Here is a 9,794-nt window from a genome sequence, read left to right as displayed (position 1 = left end):
ATACATTTTAAACACCGTTTATTGAAAAAAATCAAAAATTTAATTCAGGGATTTTGTAATATGCTAATTTAAAGCCGAAAAATGCTGCGAAACTGAACGTCAATTTTTAGTCAAAAACGGCGATTTTCTTTCCATTTTTCAAATATTTGTCGGTTTAAAACAATGATTTTTACATCACCATAAAGGAAATACTAATTCTCGTCGAATAATGTATAGTTTAAGAAAATGTGTTTGCTGGTGTCGTCACAGTACCCGTAACAGTGTTGACAAGGATACGCGGCGACGTCATTTTACGCAAGGGGGTGGGGGAAATAAAATCACATGTACCAAAAAAACTAAGTCGGTGACCCCCCAGTTTTATTTGTCTGTTGGACTCGGTATACATTTTAAACACCGTTTATTGAAAAAAATCAAAAATTTAATTCAGGGATTTTGTAATATGCTGGTTTAAAGTCGAAAAATGCTGCGAAACTGAACGTCAATTTTTAGTCAAAAACGCCGATTTTCTTTCCATTTTTCAAATATTTGTCGCTGTAAGACAATGATTTTACATCACCATAAAGGAAAAACTAATTCTCGTCGAATAATGTATAATTTGAGAAAATGTGTTGGCTGGTTCCGTTGCAGTACCCGTAACAGTTGCCAAGGATACGCGGCAACGTCAGTTTCAAAAACGGGCTTTGGTGGTCAACTTTGACGTCTCGTGTACAAAAACTGGTTGGCTCTATCGGTATAAAATCAACTGCATCTTGTTTGAAATATGGTCAACTTTACACATGCAAAATTTCAAGACGCTACTCGAAAGTTCGCAAAGTGTCGCGTTCTACCTTAAGAGAACTTAATAAATCTATTGTTTATCACCATTTCAAAATTGAGACCTTCGAGTCTGCTCTCAAATTAATAAAACTTGACACATGGTTTGGATCTGTTGACCTACGGCATGCATACTATTTTGTATTTATGGCTGAAAATGATGAGATAAAATGGAGATTTCAAGTCAGAAAGAATCTATCAGACTGTATATTTGTTTGGCAAATGATATTTATTGTGCATCTCTGCTTTACATAAAGTGTATTTTAACTCACACTTATCTCATAGTGATAGTAATGCAAAAAGGATATTCACGGAAATGAATTAAAACAGGACACAACACAGAAAACAAACTCGTCTGCTAGCACGCATGTAGAATACATATTGTAGTATGCCTAGTTCCTATTTATAATCCCCCAAACAAAAGTTGATGTTTGTAATCATATAAATAATCGTGACCGTGATAATCAATATTTTAAAGCTTTATTCTAAAGAAGGATAAAATGTAATGAATATATCTACAGTGTATTAACATTTCCACTTTATTTTCAAAGAAACATTCACTTAAATGTTTCAGGGAGGATTAATGTTTTGGGGTGGGCATTTTTCAAACATGGAGTGTATAATTCCAATATTTTTGTGTCTTTACTTTGTTGGTTAAGTTTTGCTTTAATATGGTATTTGATATTTGTACTAGACTCATAGAAAGCCCAAGTTGTCATTATTTAAGGATACTTTCTTTAAAGTTCACCCTTTTACATGTTGATAATCGTTAGAAAATAAACATTAGTCGATAGAGTGGCTACATCATGTGCGTCTTGTATTCATCCTTTAAATTTCGGGTTCAAACCATTTGACTTTTGTCATAATGTATTATGTTCTGCATATTTGTGCCAGCCGAGTTGACTATTTTTATAATTTTTATGCTTTTAAAGTACTAAAAATTGATTATTTAAAATACGTAGCACGTCTTAAGTTTACATGGCCTCAATTCCCGGTATAAGTAACTAGTTTCCATCAGACTGTGCTCATGTGGAATACTGTATTAGCACATCAACACTATTGACAACTTCCTTGTTTATTTACTTACATAATGACAAAAACATAAGCCAGTGGATACACGATGTAGAATCAACGTTGAAACTTGTCGTGACGTTTATGAACCTTATTCCAACCTTCAGCAACTATGGAGATGCCCTGTTTCAATTTAGTCGGTACCTGACGTTCAATCAACTTTGAATATTGGTCCTGAACAGATGCAAAGAATGTGTTTTGTTGGTTTATTCAGCAGCTTTTTTAAATATGTTCAGCTTTACAAAATCAGTATGCATTACAAAACGATTCGTTTTTGTTTTTTGTCAAAAAGTAAATATGCGTTTCTGTATCTTTTAACATGAATGTTGTATTTCGTAAATGAAATTGCCTAATAATTGTTGAGATGTTACTGCTTTAATGTTTGTATTTTCTTTCTCAATACTTAATGAAAGTAAAGATTTAAATTTCATTTTTGATCTTATCAACATACATGTTGTTTTACAGGATTTTCTGCCATGTTGTAAAGTTTATTGTAAAGTTTAAACCATTTATTACCCGCCGCCTCCTGGTATGCTTTATTGGGATGCTAAATTATTTTTCGCGTGTGGGACATGGAGCAAGTCACGTGATAGGCTTTCGATCTTGTACAGATTTTTTATTCGTAGATGTGTGATACATTAATACTTTATTTAAATGATAAGATAAAAATTAAAAAAATAAGAAAAAAAATTGGGTCACGTGACACGTTTCGACCATCTTCCTAACACACCGTAAGTTACGACCATCTTCATCTACCGTGACCTAATTCACACGATCCTTTTGTTTACATTTTCATTTCTACAATTTTCGCCTTTCATGTGGTACATTTGACTTAAATACAAAAATTTTGTAATTTGGTGGTGATGTAGGATTACCACGATTATCGGAGATTAGCGGAATTATCCTTTTTTTTCTTAATACAAGTTGATGTGTATGACGTCATCAATATCTGCGTACATAACATGTAAACAAATAATCAGCTGTTCAGTGAGATAATAACCTTTGATAGAGATATGTAAAGTTTGTTGAGTAAATGGAAATGTGTTTACATTATTTCTGTTAGGATTCTGGAAAGTGTTGTTAGTTTGCATAAACTATTACATGTGTACAGATATTAGATTTTTTAGGATATAATTTAATATATTTAGATTGCCATGACCTGTAGATAACGCCAATTGTTTTTGAGATCATTAGCTCACAAACATTGCTCACAATAAAAAAAGGACATTCATTATGACTGATCTGAATATACATTGCTGGCGGCGGAAAAGCTTTTGACCTGTTTAATCTATCAAGGCTGAACACCACTAAATCCGGCTGTTCTTTATTTCATATAAAATCCACTTACTTTATAACGGGTTTTCGACATTTTCCAGCATATCAGCTTTTCAGAGACTTATATTCCCATAAGGAATTATATCTCTTCTTTAGAAAAACAAAATGAAAAGGGGGCGTTAACTTTTATATAAGAAAATTACAGTTCGTTAAACACAACCCGCTGAATTTACTCCTTTTCGCTTCTTTCCATTTCTCTTTTCAAAACAATAAATTCTTACGCCGCCAGTTTTACCTAGCATGTGATATGAACATGCCGATTTCGATAGAATGCTAAGTGATACATATTGAAACGCAGTAGAGTAAAAGAAAATACGATGCTGTTTAGAAAGGATACGGGGAAAGGGAGAATGATTAGCACTATTTATATTTGGACTACCACTAGACCTGCGGAGGCTTACATTTGATTCGGTAGTGATCTGCCTTTTAAAAGTACTATATGTTCTAAGCTTGTTTCTTCCTCTACCACTTGCCCTGCCAGTTCTACAAATTGAGCTTTTCCGATCAGCTACATATTTATCCATGACATTGTTAGTGACCTGTTTCATAACAGATGTTTTGATGCACGATTTTTAATGGAAACAACATTCGCTAAATCACATTGAATTAACTTTTGTTTAACTACAATATATCAATTTTTTCAAGAAGTTCCTGCTTTATCATCCGCACAAAGTGTTACTCTCTTATTGACTCTAGACGTCGCAGTGTTACACAAACGTGTCCATACAACAGAAACCGCCTTCCATTGGCGGACAATAGTAGGCTCCCAAGCCATTTCTCCCGCCAATGCCGCATTGGGTGTATATTTTCCTACGCCCAAAGAATGCCTCATGGGGCGATTTGCACGGCAAAACAATAGAATCATATAGCTTCGTAAACACATTATATGGAACTCCACCTGCTTGTTTACATTTGGCACTAAGTAAACCGAGAGCTTGACTAGCACTTTGAGCAGCTGCTTTTGCTGAGATATTATAATCAAGATGTTTATCAATTAACATACCAAGATATATATTTTTTAACAATAGCCAAGTTCTCACAGCCACAAGTAAAATACTCTATCAGAACACTGCACAGAGGGTGGACGAAATGCAAAAAAGCATTGCTCTTCTTACAGTTTATAAACATATCGTTACTGTTACACCAGTCGAATAAAGCAGTCAGTAATGTTTGCAGATCACCGACATTTTCCGTTAAAATAACAATGTCATCTGCATATAAAAGAATAAAAAAATTCTTCTCCGATAGGTATACCAAAATCAAAGCTTTTAAGGTATAAAATCAGATCATTGATATAGAGGGTAAAGAGCAAAGAAGACAGAATACAGCCCTGTCTTATACCAGAGTGCACATCGAACCAGTCTGTATTAAGAGAATTGACTCTAACACAAGAAGAGACAGATGTGTAGAGTGACATTACAATCTTTAAAATTTTACCAGAAATGCCTGAATCGCCAAGCCTTTTCCCAAGTTTACCTCTATTAATAAAATTGTAAGCCTTTCGGAAATCGATAAATGCTGCGTAAGTTGACATCTTAAACATTTTTGCTAGACTCAATAATACTTGTGAGCGTAGATATTTGATCTAGAGTACTACGCTTCTTCCTAAATCCCCCCTGCTCATCTTCCATCTTACAATTATCATCAACCCAGTTTTGTACACTACAATAAATTTTGTATATAACAGAAGCCAATGAAATACCCCTATAAGAAAGGGGATCTCTTGGGTCTAGTGTAGAATCTTTAGGTATGGGATCTCCCCAAATTGTTGGCACGGTTCCTTTATCGAAACAAATATTAAACACGGTATGAATTGTAAAAAATATAGCTACATCATTTTTCAAAACTTCTACATGAATAGTCTACTTCAGCTGTTTTCTCACATTTCGCTTTATCTATTGCCCGTTTTATATCCAATACTGAAATATTTTCATGAAAAGGTAAATTAATACTCTCATCGCATACATTTAAATTATTAGTCACAGACGCTGCTGTAATGTTATTCAACAAAGAACTGAAGTCATGCTTCCATTTATCTAAAAACATCCTGCGCCACTGTAGCAGTATTGCCATTATTTAAAAATGACCTCCATGGGAACTTTTTTGTTTTTATATTGATAAACTCCAATTTTCCCAAAAGATTTCCAAAACTTGTTAAATTATCAGAATTACGTTCATTTATTAGATCAGTTTGCATATTAAACCAATAATACCGTTTCGCTTTTTGCACTTAACGATCAAAAAATTTACGTTTACTAACTTACTAACAAAAAGCGGATTTATAACTTAATTATCACTTCTAACTCGATAGTTAATCCAGTTACGTTCAGCAATACACAAATCGGTCCATAATATAGACAAATAATCTGACCACCAATGTATACCTGGTCTTCGTTTTTTATTCGAAACACCAACACTGCTAGTTTTATAGAGAACACTTTTATACATGTTTTGCTTGATTACTCCGCACCATTCATCATAAATCGAATCAATATCTAACTAGGTGCGCAGACCCTGACCTAACTTATCTATCAAACTATTGATTTGTAATAGCGCATCACGATCCTTCATAAAAGTATTGGGGGTGTTACTAACATCAAATTTGTCAAATGTAAAAACTGTTGAACTGTCTTCAACGTCAGAACTTCTTGTATCATTACATAAGATATTCCAAGACAATAACGAATGGTCCGGACTACTTGTAATAATAAGATCTGTAACACGAATCACTGAAAAATCTTAAAAACAATTAAGACTATCAAACGGAGCAATGCAGTAATCAATAACAGATACACCTTTTACACATTTTTAAGTGTATTTCTCCCATTTAGTATACACAAACTTTATAAGCATTTCATTATAAGAGTTCACGGTAAAGTCTATGACGTTCTGATATACAATCGACCCCAGCTATAAAATCTTCCAAATTCCCACATCTGCGATTCAAATCGCCACATATAAATATCAAACCATTATTTTGAAAACTAAAAATATCAGTTAAAAGCTGGTCATACAAGGCGTAAACGTCAAAAGACCTAGATGAATATTCAGGTGGCAAATAACATACACAAAGCAATTTGGTAAACTTTTCGTACCATCTTAACCCACAGTATACCTTCAAATGAAGACTGTAAAACAGTTACATGAAATAAATCAACAATACTGTCCTTAATTAAAATACCAACACCTCCAGACCCAAGCTTTGCACGTTTATGAATGTTTTGACGGTTGAAACCGAACCAGCGGTAACAATCAACATTTAGAACCGAGTCAGATGTATATATAACAATACATATTAAAAGTTACTCCTGGGGCCGTATTCATAAAGCATCTTAAGTATAAGTTTTGACTTAAGTTTAAGATTTTATTTAAGTTTGTGGTGATTTCAACATAAGTCTAAGTAAAAACTTAAGTTCTAGTCATAAAACAGCTAAAACTTAAGATACGTAAGAAATGACTTAAGTCAGAAAATAAAATAGCGTGGTGAGTACGATTAAAGTGTTGTTTTCAGATAAAAGCACTTTAAACATTGTGCATGTTGTATCTGTCTGAAATTAATGTTGTTTCTTTAATGTTTTCGTCCACCATAAAAAACAAGAATTACTTATTAAGTTGTTTTATGAATAACAAATATACTTAAGTAAAATAATTGCTCACCTAAGTAATACTTAAGTAAATAATCAATTTCTTATACTTATACTTAAGATGCTTTATGAATACGGCCCCTGGACAAGTGTATAGTAAATAAAGTAGAAAAACATCCAATGGATTTTAATCTATATATATTATATATCTATAAAATGTTATATTTTATATGTCTGCCCTGATTTGTTTGTTTGTTTTGGGTTTAACGCCGTTTTTAACAGTATTTCAGTCATGTAACGGCGGGCAGTTAACCTAACCAGTGTTCCTGGATTCTGTACCAGTACAAACCTGTTCTCCGCAAGTAACTGCCAACTTCCCCACATGAATCAGAGGTGGAGGACTAATGATGTCTGCCCTGATGACTGTATATGAAACCGGTCGGAAGACTAAAATATATATAGAGGAAAACCCATTGGATGTTTTTTCTATTTTATTTATTTATCAATACATGTATATAGTAAATTTCCGAAAGGGGAGTTAAGCAGAATCAATAGATAGATTGATAGATAGAAATAAAGTACAATCAACTTACTACCTGCCAAAATCTTATTTTAACCTTCGTAATTAAAACAACTGAATTGAAATATGTATCCTGTCATGTGTCAACTTCCATACTTAACACGTCGCAACATACACGATACATGCTGGATTTATTTTATGCTTTCACTGCTATTTTATTAAAACAACGCAACTCTTTTTGCAGTCTGTTTAGTGGAACTGTTTTTTAATATCTTTCTATAGATGTTATATGACCCCAGAATGTCATTTCATTCGCCTGATAAGAGTTTATAAAAAGAAATGAGAAGAAAGTGTTTTTCAGAGACATGCCGTACAAGTTCTAGTACAAGGACAAACAAATTCATTATTGAAGAGATATTTTTCATAATGGACTGGCCATTAACGCACAGCTGGTGTCGTGGCGAAGCAAGGTTTGTATTTGTATTACAGAAGATGCAGATTTTGCTTTGTCAAGCAAACATTTAGTTTGATATTCCACAGTTTCAGTTGAATATCGAGATTCGTCATATTCGGAACTGGATAAATAGAAGGTTACATCAGATATTTTTGCTAAACATTTTCATTATATTTACACAATATTACGAAATACGGCTTGATATATTTTAAAATGTGCTTTCTCCCTAAATCTACAACAACAAAAGATTCTTTGAAATTATAAACGATAGCATCAAAACTTGTTCAGAATGAGAAACTGTTTCAAATATATCTGCACGAATACAAGTTTGTTTGTTACTTGTATTTAGCAGTGAAACAACTAATATTTCAGTGTTTGTTGAATGAATTACAATTAGGACAAATCGATAAAATCTGTTATACCACAAAAATAACGGAAATAAGTAAAATATCACTTTCAATAGGTTATTTTTGTCACAGGTTTTAACGCTGTTTGAAATTAAATACATAGCATTGTGCACTTCTCTTTCATACTTCATGATAGTTACGGAGAAAAAAAAATGACATTGTACGCTCTTCCAGTGTGACCGTGGCCTTAGCTTTTGAGCTTAGGTATTGGGCCTTGCACGTGACTCATGGTCTTGCTGTGTTTGCCATTTATGCTTAGGTATTTCTAAAAGATCCATCATCAACGACAAAGTTCTCAGCCTCAAACGATTTCTCGAACACACATACATACAAACACAAAACAATACACTATTCAAAACAATACCAACTTATGAAAATGAGTCGGAGAAAGGCATTATACTATGAATACCTAAGGTACTTTTTCGAAATTGCATGAGCGATTCAAAGGAAAAGAATACAAATATACTAGTAATACCGGTTAAAATCTCTCATTGATATGATTCCTAAAAATAAACAATCGCACAAGTTACGTGCGAATCAATATATTAGCGGTAATCGGCTAAAAACAAAAGACCGGACTAAAAAAAGACCTGAAGTGCCTGTGATAACTTACAGACTCCGATATATACCGGATTCAAGCTATTCGAATGATAAGTATCTTTATTATATATATTTTGTAACCTGGTAATCCTAACCCTAACCTTTAGTCAGTATATTATACATATTATACATGCACTAATTTGCGTATTTTTGCCATGCGCTATGACTGATAATCACTTCCTGACATGCGCAGGAGACCGCTCCAGGTCTGTAGTGAGCAACATTCTTTTTCTGACTTCACAATTGAAAGGGAGTAATAAAGGGGAGCAAGTGAGTAAGCACATATCTGGGGCGGGTCTGTGGGGGTGGGGGGAGATGGCAGTGCGTTATGGTCTTTGAGCAAAACATAGCATGAATTGGATTACAACTTTTATGCTGAAAATGAGACTTATGGAAAACAGATTTTCATTTGCGCAAGATAAGATATTTACAGATGCTTTATATATTAGATATGTTTGTATGCACTGGCACAGAATTGGACCATTAAAACGCGGGTATCAACGGCACGTGAATTGCCTTGTTTGTATATGATTTTTCTATCGTTTATGCATGCCCGGATCTAGTAAAAAAGTAGTTCTTATGTAAGAATAAACGTCAAAACTATTTTACTCTGAATATATTTCTCAAAATGTATTATTTTCGTGCGTGTAATATACTTATCTAATTACCCTTAAGCAGTTCTACCTTCAGTTTTAATTTGGTTTCTGTAAAACAAAATTAATCTTATCTTTTATTCTGCCGACTACCTGCACACATGCTATCTGTTTCTTTTTTCATAATTATTTTATGTTTTATTTCACATAAATGTTGTATCTTATTAATTTTGTATTGTCAACATACCATACTACAGCAGTTGACATGTACTTGTACATGACATAATGCACCAAATAATGCTTATTGCATACCAATATTCGATTAAGTTTACATCATGAAAACAGATGCTCTAAATATTAAGCTATTGTGAGATACGAAGGTGCAACAATTTTACCCAACCTCGTCCAATCCGTAAA

The sequence above is a fragment of the Mercenaria mercenaria genome, unplaced genomic scaffold (assembly GCF_021730395.1).
Source record: "Mercenaria mercenaria strain notata unplaced genomic scaffold, MADL_Memer_1 contig_4887, whole genome shotgun sequence".
In the NCBI taxonomy this organism is placed as follows: domain Eukaryota; kingdom Metazoa; phylum Mollusca; class Bivalvia; order Venerida; family Veneridae; genus Mercenaria; species Mercenaria mercenaria.
The sequence above is the reverse complement of the archived record's forward strand: the minus strand, read 5'-3'. Positions refer to the sequence as shown.